Below are 18,232 nucleotides of genomic sequence, written 5' to 3' on the forward strand. Positions count from 1 at the left end.
AGTCAACGGTGCGTTGGTTAAAGTCTCCGTAAATATGTACTTTGACTTCAGGTGGAAGTCCCGATAAAATTTCTTCTGCAGTTTTGAAAAGCTTTCATAAGATGTTGTTTGCCCATGTTCCGGTGGGAAATACACAGAGGAGAAAACATGGGTTTCTCCTGCAATGTTAGATTTCACCCAAACATGCTCAAAGTTCTTATATTTTTTGGTAGTTATTATTTCTGAATCAAAATTGCTAGAGATTGCGATTAGAACTCCACCGCCAGATTTTTTTGGATTCTAAGAGATCGCGATCGTCCCTGAATACGTTAAAGCTGCTTCCAAAAAGTTCTTCACTATTCACGCTTTCATCCCAGCTGGTTTCAGTTGCCAAAATAACCGAGAAGGACGAGCTTAAGATGTTAATATGAATTTCCTTCATTTTAGCTGGGCTTTTCATGCGATTGAAATTTTGACAGTAAATCAAAACTTCAGTGGCATTCTGTTTTGATGAAGAACTTGTTGGAAGCACGTTGGTTGTTAAAATATTTACCCCGTTGGTCGATAAGATAGTGCTATTTTCTTCAGCCGAAGAAGGCGTCCTTACTTGCGAAAATTTCCGGGGGAAGGAGAGTGGTACCTCGTTGTGCTCTCCCGTAGTTGCTGCAGGCGATGTGTCCGCTCGCTGGACAGGTATTGTCGGTATGACTGTAGATCAGCTGCAGCTTCTGCTGGCCCAATTCCGTATTCCTGATGTACTTGGATGAATATTTGATGTAGATGTTCTGGTGCAGTCGGCAGTCCTTCAGATGCAAGGAGCATCCTGATGCTCGTTGGAGTCAATCCCTCGACGCATACATTAGCAGACTGGTCCTTCATGTATGCCAAAAACAACCGGACAACCTTCATAATCCTCGGGTCACGTAGTCTGGCTTTAAGGAAACGGCCGTCTCCTTCGGTGGATTGCTGAGTCAGACGGACGATGGGTGGTCTCATCGGATCTAACTCAAATTGGCTGTCAGGATTCGGTAGTTGTGTTTCCTGTTGTTGTTGTTGTTGCTGATATATTTGGTGTTGTTGATGATTTTGTTCTTGTTGTTGTCGTAGATGCTGTTGTTGTTGTTGCTGGTGCTGTTGCTGAAGGCTTTGCAGATTTCCGATATTTGGTTCACTCTGTTGGTTGAGGATTGGTGGAGGTGTGGGTTTTGTTTTTTTGGCCGGGTTTATCGTTTCACCTAATTTGTTTCAACAGAAACTCCCAAGGTTTCAAAAACTTTGGTTTCAAACGAAGAAAATAATTTATGTTTGATACGTCTATTAATGACAATGGCGACCCCACCACAGGCGCTGTCAAGACGATCATTTCTGTAAATAAAATAATTTGGATCTCTTTTAATGGAGAGTCCGGGCTTTAAATAAGTTTCTGTTATAATGGCAATATGCACATTATGAACTGTTAGGAAGTTGAATAATTCATCTTCCTTACCCTTTAGAGAACGGGCATTCCAATTTAGAACTTTCACAAAATTATTTAGATCCATTGAAACGGAGTCCGATAACAATTTTTTGTGTGTACTTTATACCAACCTGAACAGCTTCTGGAATGGTATTTGCTTTGAACATTGCATCAATCATGTGATGCAATTGTTCAGTTAAAAAATCAAAATCGGAAGCAGTCATGCTACCTGAATCGGCAACATGACCATTATTTTCCGTTGGGACATGGGTATAAACCTCATTTTGAGAAGAGAAATTTTGTCTACCAGCAGCGATGTTTGCATACGTAGGTATATTGGAAAAATTGGAATTTACTGAAGTGCTTGCTACCCGTTGACGAGCGGCAAAATTTGTTTGTGAATTGTGGTGGGTATGAATTGCTTTGAGCGTTTGAAAAATTTCTACCCGTCGAATCTGGGATCCGATTGGAATTTCCCGTCATCAATTTTGCACGGGAATTCAAAAACTTTTTTGCGTGAAGGGCATTCCCAGAAATTGGATTTATGATTGCCCCCACAATTAGCGCACTTAAATTTATTGGAATCTTCTCTCACAGGACATGCGTCCTTGGCGTGAGAGGTTCCACCACAAATCATGCATTTAGCATCCATGTGACAATGTTTGGTTCCATGACCCCACTTTTGGCACTTACGGCACTGGGTGGGGTTTTGGAAATTTACCCCAGGCCTGCGGAAATGTTCCCATGTAACACGGACATGGGACATAATACAGGCCTTTTCCAAACTTTTCATATTATTTAGTTCACTTTTGTTAAAATGAACTAAATAAAATTCTTGAGAAATGCCCCTCTAGGAAGTACCAGAGTGGGATTTCTTTTTCATCTTAATTACTTGGACTGGTGAAAATCCAAGTAATTGAGAAATTTCAATTTTAATCTCATCCAGTGCACTATGGTCCAGGATACAGATTTACGCGGAAGGATGCATTTTACGCCAAAACTATATTTTTTGTTCTACAAAATTGTTCGAAATAGTAAGGCCATCATTATGGTTCTACCAAAAAATAGGGTGGTCCATCATATAAAAAAAATTAGAAAATATTTTTTTTAATTCTCGGAATATTGACATGTTATGTTCTACAAAGTTGTAGCGTAGCTTATTCCAATCAATTTTGCTGAAAAAACTTTTTATGTAGCTCTTAAGTTGGCTGATTTAGAGCAATTTTACCTAGGGGTGATTAGGGTGTTCCTCAAAAAAACAGTATTTTTAATCTACTTTTTTTGTTTTACATTTCTTGAAAAAGTCGTCTTCAGGTGACTTTTAGAGCTCAAAAAAATGCAACTTTTGATGGGTAAATTTGCTCATTATCTTTTTCCGATCAAAAGTTATAATCGTTTTTCTGTCAAAATTACATTTTTTTCATAAGTTGATATCTCCGGTTAGGGCAGACCAAAAAAATATATTTACACGGCATTTGAAAGAGAAACTAATATTCTTTATTATGTCAAAAAATTGGGGATATGTTATTTTTTTATCTCAAGTTTTATCAATTTTACTAAAATCATGTTTTTTCAAATAAATTAATATAATTCGACAACTTAATTATAATTCGGGAGGAATTAATTATAATACGAATAAATTAATATAATTCGGAAGAAGATACAGACGATATTCTTATAGCAAAACACGCGTTTTGAAAAGCCGCAAAAGTCTTCAGAAGATGACATTCGTGAGAAATGAAAGATAAAAAATCTACAGCTTAAACACTTTTTATAAATTTTATCATTATCATCGTATTGCAAGATTTACGAGAAAAGATGCATTTTCGGTCTGAAGCATACTTTTAAGAAACAAAATTTGTTCTACAAAGTTGTTCTGGATACTTGGGCTCTTATTATAGAGTTACTGAAAAATAGGGTGGGCCATTTTATAAAAATGTGAAAATTTTTTTTTTATTTTGCGGAAAATTGACAAAAAATGTTCCACAAAGTTGTAGCGCAGCTTTTTCCTATCAACTTCGCTATATAAATTTTTTATGTAGCTCTTAAGCTCACTTGTTTAGTGTAATTTTACTTACCAGGATTAGGGTGTCCCTCAAAAAAGAATATTTATGATCTGCCCATTTCATTTTTTATTTTTCACGGATGGATGTCTTCTGAAGACCTTTGGGGCTTTTTAAAACGCGTGTTTTGCTATAAGAATATCGTCTGCAGGGCTGGTAGCGACCGAAGCCACTCAAAATAGTGACTTTAGTGACCAAAGCTGACGAAAAAGGGACCAAATAGTGACTTTCAGTTGCAGAAAAAGTGACCAAATAGTGACTTCCAATTTCAATTGCAAGTTCGATGAGACGAAATCAAGCGTTTTTGGGTCGAAGGAGAATATTTTTTTTCGTAATTTGAGGCGCAAAACATCTATCACTCACCACTCTTTTCTCTTATAACGAGCTCAGAAGAAAAATTAAAATCGTACTCGGTAACTTTTATCTACTCAGTGACTAAGTAAAATTATTGCCCTCTCTAACCCCACGGAAATTTTACTCAATATCAGTAAAAAGCAGGAAACTCAAAACTATGAGTAGTCTGCAAGCAAATCAAATGTTTACGCCACTGGAAGTGATCGAAATGTGGTTATCACTCTGTTTTTCTTTCCTGAAAATTATTAACATCTGCGTGAATGAGCATTCTCTTCTCGTGAGAATAAGTGAAAATTACGATCATTGGATTAGCTGCCTACTTAAGGCCTGCCTAACGAGGCAGAGAACTCACGATTTGTCATAGGTGCCACGGATGTTTTTGGAATTTTTAGTGTGACAGGAACAGTAGGATCGTTTTGGTAGAAAACGATACAAAAATTATGAAGATTCATGTACAACGAGCCTGGGATTGAACGCTCGACCTCCTACTTGTAATGAGGACCATGCTCTCTGAATTTTAAAATATTTTTACTTCAAAATACGCAGATTTTCCGACTTGATGTGCGTATTCATAAACGATTTTTGCTATGGAATTCGACAGCGCATGCAATCTTCAAAATTGGGGAGACTTGATCGCCTTTCTATGATATTTACTCAATAAATATTTGTTTAGAGCAAACCCTTCATTACATCTGTCAAAATCTACAAAAAAGCCGCTTGAGAACAAATTATATTTTCTTGACAAATTTTTATATGGATGCCTAATGAGGGATAAAGTCTCCTCGAATTGAGGCAACAACTCAAAATTCAAATATCCTGAAATTGTGGTGGAATGATGGCATTTTTATCAGTGAAGATCATTTAGCATATTTATGGATTTGTGCTGTGAAAAAATGATAGCATTTGGTCATTATTGGAAGAAGCTGTTCTAATTTTGCGTGGCCACTAAAATTATTTTCTGGAGGAACAAAACACTGTTAATAATAGAGTAAATAAGGTTGTCAATTAAAAAAATAACTCACCACATAATGATCATAGAGGATTTATTATAAAAATACGCTATAACAATACAACTTTACTGCCCACGATCGCACATAAGCATTTGGGTTGATTTTGTAAATCCTCCCCACAAAATCAATAATTTCATCAGTACCCGCTAAGCTGCGGCGGACGACGGAGGTCCTTCGTAGCTTAGTAGGGAAAGCACCTGTCATGCGAACTGGGGTCGTGGGATCAAACCCCACCGAAGGGGCGGTTACCCTCCAATACCTTTTCCGAACTAAATCTATCACATGTTGTACATATGCATAATCAAGTTTCAGACATATTTTTTTGGTTTGCCATAATTGGAGATATCAACTCATGAAAAAAATTTAATTTTGACAGAAAAACGATTATAACTTTTGATCGGAAAAAGATATTGAGCGTATTTACCCATCAAAAGTTGCATTTTTTTGGGCTCTAAAAGTCACCTGAAGACGACTTTTCATGAAATGTAAAACAAAAAAAAGGAGATAAAAAATACTGTTTTTGTGAGGTACACCGTAATTCAATTAGGTAAAATTGCTCTAAATCTGCCAACTTAAGAGCTACAGAAAAGCTTTTTCAGCTAAATTTATTATAATAGGCTGCGCTACAACTTTGTAGAACATAACATGTCAATATTCCGAGAAATAAACAAATATTTCCTAATTTTTTTTATATGATGGGCCACCCTATTTTTTGGTAGAACCATAATGATGGCCTTACTATTTCGAACAATTTTGTAGAACAACAGTTTTTTCTAAAAAATATAGTTTTGGCGTAAAATTCATCTTTCCGCGTAAATCTGTATCCTGGACCATAGTGCAGTGATTTATTATCACTGGGGAGACCTTTCAAGACGACTTTGAACAATCGCTCAGTTTTGTCGTCGTATGTGAAGAATTTATGGCGCTTCTCAGTTAAATACTGAAGAAGACGTTTGCGATCGTCAAAGGATCCCGGCAAAACGCGGCAGTCACCCTTCCTAGCAATCTGAAATGAAACCTTGATCCCCTGAAGGTTACTCAAAATCTCATTCCGGAAGCCAGAAAACTCGGCAACAGATACCACAATTGGCGGAATCCTTTGCTTTTTCGCATGAATCGAATCACCTGGGCTAGAGGTATATTCGATTTGCTCAATTTCATCATTAATCAAATCGAACTGATTGCTCAGTTCGATTGGAGAAGAATTATTTCCGATATTAGAGTTAGAAGGAATATCTGAATTCTCCAGCTTCCTTCTATTTTTTCCGCGCTTAGGCAGGACGGTCTTGAAACCTTGTTTCTTTGAAGGAAGTGGAGAATTCAGAGACTTCTCCTTCCTCTTGTTTTTATTAATGCTCATGGCTGAGCGTGGAGACGTGACCTTCTAAGAGGTTTTTTCCCAGAACGGTGTCCCTGCAGGATTACCACCGCTTGTCGGAATTTTACTTCCGCAAACGGGTCCAACGTAAAACGAAGGCACGGGTCCTTGCAAAGATCGTAACGGGATCAGTGGGTACAAAAAGCGGTAAGAAGCACCGTTTAAATTAAAATAGCTTCGGGTAGTATTAAAAACTTCCTTCCGCAAAGAGAGAAAGAACCGCACAGCACGAAAGCACGATGCGGTCTGAAGCTATCATCTTCTTATTCTATGCTTGCTGCGACGTAGCAAAGCCAAAACAAAAAGATGACAGCTATTTGTTGCTTCTTTGTTGAGATTGGTGCCCCTGAAAATGCTAGGCAAAATTTATTTGGATTTTGGACACTTTCACCTTAAATGAGTAATTTTCGATTTCAACCGCCTACTACCCACAGCAATCGTGTCAGAGATGGGCACAATCAATATCCCGCTAATCTGACATGCATCGATCACCTGTGACGCTAGTTCAATTAACACCTGCCTTATATATCACCATTACCCGCCAACAACATAAACTTGGCGGGTTAAAAGAAAAAAAGAACTGGAGCTCCAACCGGTGCTGTATCCGATAAAAACCACGAACCGTGAACCAACATGTTACCTCCAGGGGTCACTCACAATTTATGAAATAACCTTTTACAGAGAGTCTGACAATTTCTGTGGCTCCAAATAAAAATTTTCGAACTTGACTACCAAAATATCTCATTATTATAAAAACCAATTTGAGACAATAACTCACGTAATTTGCAGATGACCCTTTACATATGCGACTCCCTCCCAGATGAAACACGCTGCCACACATCTAGGTCCATAAAAACGAAAAGCTTTTTCACACCGATGATCGTGCCTGGTAGGAGGCTCAGCTATCGTGACGTTGTACTTAATGCTCCAAACGCAGTCAGGCAGCACCCAGCAGCATCCCAAGAGAACGGCATCTTGACTTGACCGCAGCACCATTGAGTTGAGGGAGTGTGTAGTGAACAACAACGACAAAAAAGATTTCTGCACTGCCCAGTGGCGGACCGGAGGTGCCCCCCTTTGCACAACACAAGAACACGACCGATGGCTGTTGTAGATAAACGGAAGTTCATGTTGCTACCTAGAGTGGTCTCCGTGTCTCGACTCGATGGCCCCCTTCGAGTGATCGAGTTAACGCCTTAACACCATCGCCGCCTTGCTTTCTGGGTTTGATATACCTGCCTGCAGTCAGTGTGGTGCGGATGTCTTGTCTATGTGGGTTGCACTGCACTGGCTGGCTGCGGCGACGCCACCCGCACGACTTGGCAGAAGCACGTGTCATGGCATGGAAGGTTGGAAGCCGTTAGTCAGCAGCACTTGGTACTAATTACTTTCACGCGGGCACTAATGAGTCGATCATTGATTTGAACTTGGTGTGTCAATATTTGAACTTGATTTGAATAAGTCAACTGGAACTGTTCTGTTTTATGATCCAACGAATACCTACCCCAATTTCCAACTCCGTTGTACTTATTAGGGTGTCACTGAGTCGGGGGTCTCTCAATAACCTTCCTGGAGTCGCATTGTTGTAAAAAGTAAAACACATTGAGTAAACATGTGATACGTTTTCAGTTAGTTAACCAATTTACACCAAACCACCATGTATTCCTCAAAAATTAGTTCTTTATCAATTAAGAAGATAATAAAAGTGATTCGATAGAAGGGTCAAGTAGAAATAGCTAAATATAAAGCTCAGGTGCACGGGGAAAAGTGACAAAATGAATAATTCACTCATTTCATTAACAATTCATCCTAAAGTAGCAGATTTTTTGTATATCATCACTGACAATAATATTGGAGTTAATTCGCAGTTCTCGCTCATCTATAACCGTACACTCACAAAAAACTCCGCATTATATTCATGAGTTCACACATGGATTTTTGCAATGGGGGTAGCGAAATGGATTCCATATTTTCGACACATACAGGGGTTAGACAAAAAGGTTGAGATAGGCAAAATTATGTCGAAATTCAAATCATCATAACTTTGCGTAGAATAGTCCGATTTCGATAAAATCAAGATCATTAGAACCGGACGCTTTTCTAGTATACTACCCCTCTGCAAAACCTAAGTTTTCCGAAGGTATGTTCAAGATGCATTTTTTCCACTGCTTGTCAAATTATATGACGTTCACTTTCATCATGTTTTTTGTTTTTTCCAAAAACTAGAAATAATATGCCGGCCAATGGTGGCTGTAGATCGAGAATCCATCAAAACTACGCAGAGATATCACCATTTCCGTAAAAACGGATCCGGGAACATGATGAAATAATAACAAATCGGAACAATGCAAATATGGGTATCTATCTTCATGGCTTTGCGAGACGATGATTACAGAAACATTTCCAGAATGATAGTGTTCACTGCCACCCTTATAGCAGGTTCCAAGGGCCTTCCAGGAGGGGCCGGTTTTGGCACCGCCTGGAACTATGCATACATGGGTGTCAAAATTCATGTTTTCCCAAGACGATGAATATAGTATCTTTATTAAAGATACATTATGCTGACTGTAAGACTATCTGACCAATTTGTAACAGATTCCGGGTGTTCTGCGAAAGTGACATTTTTTTAGGGTGCATGGCCAATCCCGTACCGATTTTATGAAAATGGCCATATCTTTGCGTATACAAAACGAATTTTCGATCTGCAGCCAGCATTGGTCAGCATATAAGTTCTAGTTTCCAGGGAGAGTATAAAACATGATGGCAGTAAGCGTCAGATAAAACGACAAGCAGAAGAAAAAATGCATTTTTAACATATCCAAGGAAAACCCGGAACATCTCTAGTGGCCAAGAGCCAATCCGAAGTTTTGCATGGGGACAGTATACTAAAAGAGTTTCCACGTCCGAAGGTCCCGGTTTCATCAAAATCGGATCATTCTACGCAAAGTTATACTGATTTGAACGACAAAATTTTGCCTATCTCAACCTTTTTGTCTAACCCCTGTATATTCCATGAGCCCACATGCATGGCATGAGTGTTCACACATACTATCGATGTGGGTAATTTCAAAATACATGGATTTTTGCCATAAAGTATGTGTCGATTTTCCTGAGTGTGGTGGTGGCCACCAGACAGCCTTCCGGATAATCCGAAACGTCCGTAAAATGGTAATTTTGGATAGTTCGTCCTAGAGTAACGCATTTTTTTCTAAGCCATTGCTGACGGTGATCTTAGTGTTAATTAACAGTTCTTATTCTGCAATGACCGCCTTTCCGCCTTTCCGCCTATCTGGAACGTCCGTGAAAATGGTCGTTTTGTTCACTTCGTCCTAGACCAGCGGATCTTAACCCTTTTCTTGAGAGGTACCCCTTCGTGCTTTTGTATTCTTTGAGGTACCCCCTATTTTAATTAGCGTAACTCATAAGATTATCTTGAAAGAATGCTTTCGAAACTATTGAAAAGAGACTTTTGAGCATCTTTAAATGACGTTACTGAACCTTTTGAAAGTAGGCTTCCAAGCCTCTTGGAAGAATAATTTCGAGCTCCTCGAAAGGGAGTTTCCGAGGTTTTCAAAGCAGGCGTCTAAGCCACATGAAAGGGGTCTTTCGAGCCTATTGAAAGGAGGCTTTGAGGATCTTGAAATTGCGTGGCTGGACCGTTCGGAAGTAGACGTCTTGAGAGAAGAATTCTATGAGCCACTCGAAAGGAAAATTCCGAGCCACTTGAAAGGGGGCTTCCGAGCCTCTTGAACCTGACCCTTTTGAAAAGATGCTTCCGAGCCACTCGTGATGGTTGGACAAAAGAATTCCGAGCTACTCGAACGGATGATTTTGAGCCTATTTAAAGGGGTCTTCTGAGCCTCATGAAAAAGGGTCTTTCCAGCCTCTTGAAATGAGGCATTGGGTATCTTGCAATGACATTTCTGAGCCTTTTGAAGATAGGCTCCTAAGCTTCTCGAAGAATTCCAAGCCCCTCCAAAGGAAGTTTTCAAGCCACTTGAAATGGGGCTTTCAAGCCTCTTGAAAGAGAGCTTCTGAGTCTCTTGAAAGGGGGCTTCCGCCCCTTTGAAAAAGAGTCTTCCGAACCACTTGAAAGGGGGCTGGCTGAAAGAAGAATTCCGAGCCCCTTCGAAAGGTGGTTCCCGAACCTGATGGATGGGGTCTTTCGAGCCTCTTGAATGGAGGCATTAACCATCTTAAAATGACGTTGCTGAGCCATTTGAAAATAGACTTCCATGCTTCTTGAACGAAGAATTCCGTGGGCTTCCGGGGGATGGCATTGAGTATAATGACGTTGCTGAGCCTTTTAAAATAGGCTTTCAAGCTTCTCCAAGGAAGAATTCCGAGCTCCTCGAAAGGAAGTTTCCGAGCCACTTGAAAGGGGGTTTCCGAGTCTTTTGAAAGTGGGCTTCTGAGCTTCTTAAAAAGGGGGATTCCGAGTCTTTTAAAAAGGAGCTTCCAACTCTCTTGAAAAGAGGGTTTACGAGCCTCCTGAAAGGGTGCTTCCGACCCTTTCGAAAAGAGGCTTTCAAACCACCTGGGGACTGGCTGAAAGAAGAATTCTGAGCCCCTCGAAAGAAGGTTTCCAAGTCTCTTCAAGGAGTCTTGGAAGGAGGCTTTCGAACCGCGTAGAAGAAGGCTTCCAACAGTTTTTTTTTTGGAATAAAACAGTTTTCCTAACCTTCAAACTTAATGATTCACTTATTTTACTCGGAAGGATGCTTTCTGAACTACGTAGAAGAAGATTTAAAAGAGTTTTTTTAAAGCCTTTATTCCTCAAGGCTAAACCTTCAAATTCAATATTTTATTTAAAAAGTATATTCTTAACATATTTTATAATTTTGTTTTCGATTAAGTAGATTTCTTTTGAAGATTTTTTTATCTTTTGTCCTACAGACCTTCATACACTGTGTTGGCTGTGGTGCACATGATTCGATATGTTTTGATTTACTAATTGCTATGCATATTATGTACAATACAAAGTCTTGGAATATAAATTTATAAATTATTAAAACTTCACCAATAGTGTTTTTATTGGAATTGTAATAAGTCCGCCATTACGCATTTTTGTCCGAAGTACCCCCTGGGGTCAGCGAACACGTATACGTACACGTACCCCAGGTTTAGACCCGCTGTCCTAGACCAACATTCTTCTTCTAAACCATTTCTGATAATGACCAGGGAGTTAGTGAAAGCTCTTTACCATACAATATTGAATAGGGTCTCCAGTAGCCTTGCGAGCAAAGGTGTAGGATTGCCAATCCGGAGATAGTGAGTTCGATTCCTTTCTCGACACCCTGGGCATACTGTATCCTTTGTACTTGCCATACAAGATACATACTCATGCAATGGCGGGCATAGAAAGTTGGAGTTCCAGTTGGAATGTAGCTATGGCTATGGAAGAAGAAGAAGAATATTGTATAGAGTTTACCACCTGCATCATAGGTATAATGATATCCCAAGAATATACTTCGTAAACAAATAAATGATGAGTTCTGTTATAATAATACTAAAATAGTAGTCATTAACGATAATAACCACATCAGGTATTCGAGAGATATTGAATACCAAATCAATACTTCAACTAAGTTGAGGGATTCGACAAGGATGATGTATTTGTAATGCCCACCTGAATTCATGACAATAGCAGAGAAAAGTATAATGAACTTTGCCTTTGTGAAGCAAGGGTAAACGGAAATCTGCAAACAGACATCTGAGGATGTTAACTCAAGTAGTGTGGGGATGGGTATCAGGGTGGCTCAAAAAACACTTTTTCAAATTTTTTGATGGGCCGCCCTATTATTCGGTTCTATTTGATGCCCTGAAGCTCTGGACAAAATTTCAGCCAAATCGGTCAACGTTTGGGCAGTGCTCAACTCGTTGGAAGTTTATATGGAAAAATGTATGCAGAAACATCCAAAAACAGTGATTTGCAGTTGGACAATTTACGACTTACAAGAACCATGATACTCATTCGGTTCTTGTAAAATAAAATACAGAATGTTGTGCTGAAAACCGCGAGAAGGTTAAAGTTTATTACGCAAAGATATTAGCATTTTACTGGAGTGTTGTAGGGGTGAAATTATTTCTTTTCAAAGGTAAAAGAAACGAAATTTGCTCAAACCCCACTGCAGAGAAATGCTAATAATTTAGCCGGGAAAACTCTAATCTCCTCGCGGTTTTCTGCATAACATTCTGTGTTAAATTCTTTAAGATCTGAATGAGTGTAGTCCAGCTGCAATTTACTGTTTTTGGATGTTTCTGCATACATTTTTCCATATAAACTTCCAAGGAGTTTAGCACCGCCCAAACGTTGACCGATTTGGCTGAAATTTTGTCCAGAGCATCAGGGCATCAAATAGAACCGAATAAGAGGGCGGCCCATCATAAAAAAATGAACAAAGTTTTTCCCATACTAGTTTGAGCCACCCTAATGGGTATGTCATGTAACTCTTACCCGACCCACTAAAACCAAAACCCTTTCGCCAGTCTATTGAGGGGGGACTATTGAGAACGCTTACGCCTATGCTAACGCACTTGACGTTAATACACATCGACTTCAAGGGTGGTATGGTAACCTCACCACCCGTCGATCGCAAGCTATGATAGTATCCTAGCGGTCCGTATCATAATCTTACGTTGAAGACGAGCACCCCGACAACAACTACCGCACATGAACCGCAATGACCTCTATGTCTACATACGGAGGTCCCAACAGCCCACCCGCGGCATGTTGGTTGTCGGGGTGAGCAAAGTGTTCACTGCATCACAGGTGCCCTTACTGCATTCGTTGGTTTTGTTCAAGACGCCACCACCGGTGCAGTTTCGACATAATCTGTTGAGATGCTATGTTCACCGCACTCCATATAACTTCCTCCCGGCACATCCTCTCGACGAAGTTGTTCGGGGTTGTATCCATACCGCTAACAAGCAGCATAGCATTGCGTTCTACCTCGAATCGCGGGGATGCGAACATCACATGCTCTGCCGACTCTACCTCACCTACACATTCTGGACACTCCGCAGAATCTGCGAAGCCAAACCTGTGTAGGATTTTTTTTAAAGCAACCATGTTCAGACAACACCTGTATTAAATGGAAGTTGACCTGACCATGTTTTCTATCGACCCAGTTGGACACATCCGGAATCAGTCTGTGGGTCCAACGACCTTTGACTGCGGTGTCCCATGCTCTTTGCCAAGCGAGGCTGCTGTCTTGACACGTCGCACTTACACCGAGTCCCTTTCGTTGTAGCACTCCACATCTTCCTCTAGGAGTATGTCTATCGGCATCATCCCAGCTATAACGCACACCGCCTCATATGATATGGTGCGATATGCGCTCGCGACACGTAGGCACATCAGCCGGTGTTCTGTGATCAGTTTCTTTACATTGTACTCGGCCTTTAGTGCTACAGCCCATGCCGGTACGCCATAGCGGATGATAGACAATGCTACGCCCGCCATCAACCTGCGCACTTGACTATGCACTGCCGATCTGTTGGACATCATTCGTGATAAAGATTTTATTGCCAATGAAGCCCGCTGACATGCATAATCGACGTGGCTCGTAAAATTGAGTTTATCGTCGATCATCACGCCCAGGTGCTTAAGAGACCTCACGGAGTAAACTGTGCAGGTCCCTACTCTTATCCTCGCTTGCTGCAACCCATGGTGGTTATGCACCACCACGACTTCCGTCTTGTGATGTGCAAGGGACAACCGCCTCGAGTTGAGCCATTTCTCCACTCTGTCAATCGCGTATGAAGCCTTCAGTTTGACTTCATCGAGAGTGTCTCATGTTACCTCTAGCATTACGTCATCCGCGAAGCCTTCTATGTTCACACCGGCCGGGAGACTTAAGCGTAATACTCCGTCGTACATAATTTTCCACAGAACCGGTCCGAGGATCGATCCCTGTGGAACACCCGCAGACACTACGATCGACTTTTGACCTGCATCCGTGTCGTATATCAGCACAGGTAATCCGGAACTCTCAATCGGTGCAGGGAGTCAGCAATAGCTGCCCAGCTAGCATTGTTAAACGCATTTTTTACATCAAGTGTAATCAATGCGCAGTATCTAATACCTCGCCTGTTCAAACCTCTCGCTATCTTGGCCGTATCCGTTACCGATCGGAAGCCATACTGGTTGTTTGATAGCCCACCAGTACGCTCGGTATAGGTCGACAATCTGTTCAGAATAACCCTCTCAAGCAGCTTACCAGCTCTATCGAGGAGGCAAATCGGTCTGTATGCCGAAGGTTCTCCTGGGGATTTCTCAGGCTTGGGCAATATCACCAATTTCTGTCGTTTCCAACGATCTGGGAAGTTTCCTTCATCCAGACAACGTTGGAGGCAGCTCCTGAGCATATCTGGAGCGGCAAGAATCGCGTGTTTAAGGGCCAGGTTGGGAATACCATCCGGACCCGGCGCCTTATTGAGCTTAAAACCTCTTGTGGTTTCGATATGCTTTTCGATATTTACTAACGGGACCACGTCAACCGACCGATACGGTGTATCAGGCCAGTCTGGTGAATCATGCTTCGGGAACAGCCCTTCAACGATCCTAGCTAACATCTCCGGAGATCTCTCAGCACCATCATTATCCGGTAAGCATCCCCCCATGGAGTGTTGTTTGCCATACTGCACAGCCTTTCAAAGCAGGCTCTTTTACTACACTTTATTTCGTAGTTTAGAGCTCTGCTTGCTGTCTGGAACGTCCGGCGTCTATCAAGTCGATCAACCTCGTTTCTTGCACGTCGTAGTCTTCTTTTGGCTTTAAGGCAAGATCAACGAAGTACAGCTATCGCGTCAGTCCACCAGTACGCTGATTTGCGGTTCCCATATGGCTTACACTGCCTTGGCATAGCCATGTCGCAAGCTCGTGTCAAGTCATCGGTCAACTCGTCACCATTAAGGTTCAAAATCCGATCTTCCCACTGTAATGATTCAATCAACAGTTCTCGATCGAACTGTGAGGTGCGCCATCCTTGGTCAGCACCTCTGACCTTTCTCGTAGCCCTAGATCCAGTGGGGGTATAGCTAACCATAAAACGAAGTTCCTGATGGTCATTAGCTGTATACCCTTCATGTACTCTGCAGTCCGGATCCAACTTCCATCCCGCCTTCCATCCGGCCTTCATTCAGCAGGACTACATTATATCCCGCTAGAGACTGTAGCAGAATATGACCTCTAGCGTTGGTGAACCGGGATCCCCAGTCCACCTCCCACGCGTTGAAATCACCTGCTACTACTAACGGTTTTAGACCAGTTAGTTTGACCGTAAGAATGTCCACTACCCTAGTATACTGCCCTATACTCCATCTAGGAGGATAGTTACAGCTACAAAAGTATGCTATAGCGAAACTCTCATCGTAAGGAGATGATATTATCTCCTGGATGGGGAACCGCCCGCAAGTCCAGAAGGCCACCGATCCGGACTTGTCTGCAACCCAACTGCCGTTTCCAGCAGGGATGCGATATGGGTCGGACAGCAAGGCAACATCAGCTTTACACTCAGTAACCGACTGTTGTAGCAGCGCTTCCGCTGCCTCGCAGTGGTTAAAGTTTAGCTGTGTTACTTGCACGTCTGGACCCTTCTAGAGGCCGGACAGGCCTGTGCACCGATGAGGTGTCTGTTGTCTGTACCAGGGGGACAGATCAGACACCTCGGTGCGGCCTGACAGGTGCGAGCTTTGTGGCCTTCAGCTCCACACCTGCGGCATAGCTTACTACGATCGGGACCCCGACAGTCAAAGGATTTATGATTCATGACCGACCAGCCCACCTTCAGCTTAGCCTTATCTAGTACCTTCTTGGCATCAGTCAGAGGCACTTGGAATGTGGCAACCTGTATCCCAGCAAAGCTATTACGTAACCGAGTCGGATTCCTGGAGTTGGACGTTGCACTGATCCCTCAGCGCGTCCACCAGGTACACAGCTTCGGTTATTTCTTCCAGGCCACGGCACTGGATGACCGATACTGGGCATAGGGCTCTCACTTGAACCCCATCACTCAGTACCTCCTCTGTTTTTATAATCAGCACTCTTCTGAGCAGCATCCCGCTTTAGGACGAGAATAATCTCGCCTTTCCGCGTTCGACGGATGCAGTTGACGTTGCCTCCTAGGCCAGTAAGCGTATCGTCGCTCCTCATGGCCTTCAAGACATCGGCATAGCTTTTATCGTCAGACTTGACAATGATCGCTTTGCCTCTGTCTTTCCGCTTACCGTTGCCATTAGAAGGCGCACCCTTTGCAACACGGGCTCTACCCTTCTTAGCAGATGTAAGCTACGTTCCACCTGCCTTCTTGCCTGCGGCTTCTTTCGCTCGTCGCTTCGCCTTCTTTGGGATTCACAACCACAGTCCAGGGTTGTTCAACGTCCCGGCGAACTTCAGTTGCCCTCCTAGAAGGCACTGACTTCCTCTGTTCCTTAGGGTTGGCAATTTGCACGACCCTCTCCCGGCGTGATACAGTTTCCTTCCTTGGTGAAGGAACTGGTTTCGATTTAGCTTTATTCAGGTCGGCCTGTACGACCTTACTTAGCTTCGGAGTTGCTCCGCTAACGGCCATGCGTTTTCGAAGTTCTGCGGTATGGCTCTCGGCCAACCGCTTCTCATCAGTGAGGCGACGAATCTTTGATTCAGCCTCCTCACCGACCTTCGCCGCCTGGCCAACTTTTTTTTTCCTCAGTAAGAAGGCGAATCTTCCGTTCTGCCTCCTTACTGTCCTCTAGTAGGGACCTTCACTCCGCCCAAGTAGCACATGCAGCATTATGATATTAGAAAAATATTAAAATAGGTTGTTAATGAGTTATAGTTAGGATTTGTGGTAACTAAAAGTATTATATTAGTGATAAAACAGTCTCCAATATTCTTCGTACACACATTACCACCAGTGTTTTAGTTTAACCCAATAAAAACATTTAGTTTCTTATTGCCATAACTGCCACTTATTAACAACTCGGTAATATCATAGTAAGTAACATTCAAGTAATTTTGGAACCTTGTTAAAACAGTTGGAATTGCCAAACAAGTATTACATTTATTTCACTGGTTTATAATCGTTTGATGAACTGCCAAGCACAGATTTCGCTTAATAAATAGCACTTAATGATCAAAATAAAAAGTAATCCAGAAGTTAATGAAAAATTATATTCTATCGTGAGAGATGTATGCATCCTCATCCTGAATAGGATGCTGGTGAGAATGGTATCTGGTCGGCACCGCTTTCATTCTTTGTTCACCTGAGAAATAACCAGTAGTCAGATAAACATACTTATAATCAAACAAACTGTCCTACCTACCATTTTTAAAATAGCTTTACCAGAAACGTATCTGATAAACAAGTTAATTTATTCCTGCTTCGTCGTGGTCGGACCGAAAAAAAAATTTCAGCTGTCGATTTGTTATTGTTGGCGGCAAACTCTAATATTACTTATTTACTACCATCAATCATAGCTGTCATCATTCAACTGTTTTTAATCAGTTTCTCTCAAAATTTATATAAAACATAAAAAATGAATATCAGAAGGCACAAATAGGGCTCCCAAATGCCGAGAAATGTGCATAAAAGAGAAAAGACATGAATGATCATAATTTAATCATGTGTATTGTTTTATACAATCTGCAACAAGGTTTATTCTTTGCTTAAAAAAGTTGAAGCTTGCCCTCTAATTGATACTTATAACCTCATATTTAAGTTATTTCTTCTATATACAAGTTCCCAGAGCACAAATTGCAATATATTGGTGGGTTGCGATTGTAAAGAATTTCTAATCGATGCTCGAAATAATATTTGGTAGGCATAGTAACTTTCCTTTCGTTTCGAGAAAATTCGCATTCTTTCGCCAATCAAATTTGTAGCGTTTGCTGCTTCATACTGCTTTTCGTGCATATATGTTTGTAGGAATTCAATCAAGCAATGATTTATTGAAAAGCAAAAAGTGTCGATTCGCAGCAACTTCCAATCAGCTATAGTTATGTTAGGTT

The sequence above is a fragment of the Armigeres subalbatus genome, chromosome 2 (genome assembly GCF_024139115.2).
Source record: "Armigeres subalbatus isolate Guangzhou_Male chromosome 2, GZ_Asu_2, whole genome shotgun sequence".
In the NCBI taxonomy this organism is placed as follows: Eukaryota; Metazoa; Arthropoda; class Insecta; order Diptera; family Culicidae; genus Armigeres; species Armigeres subalbatus.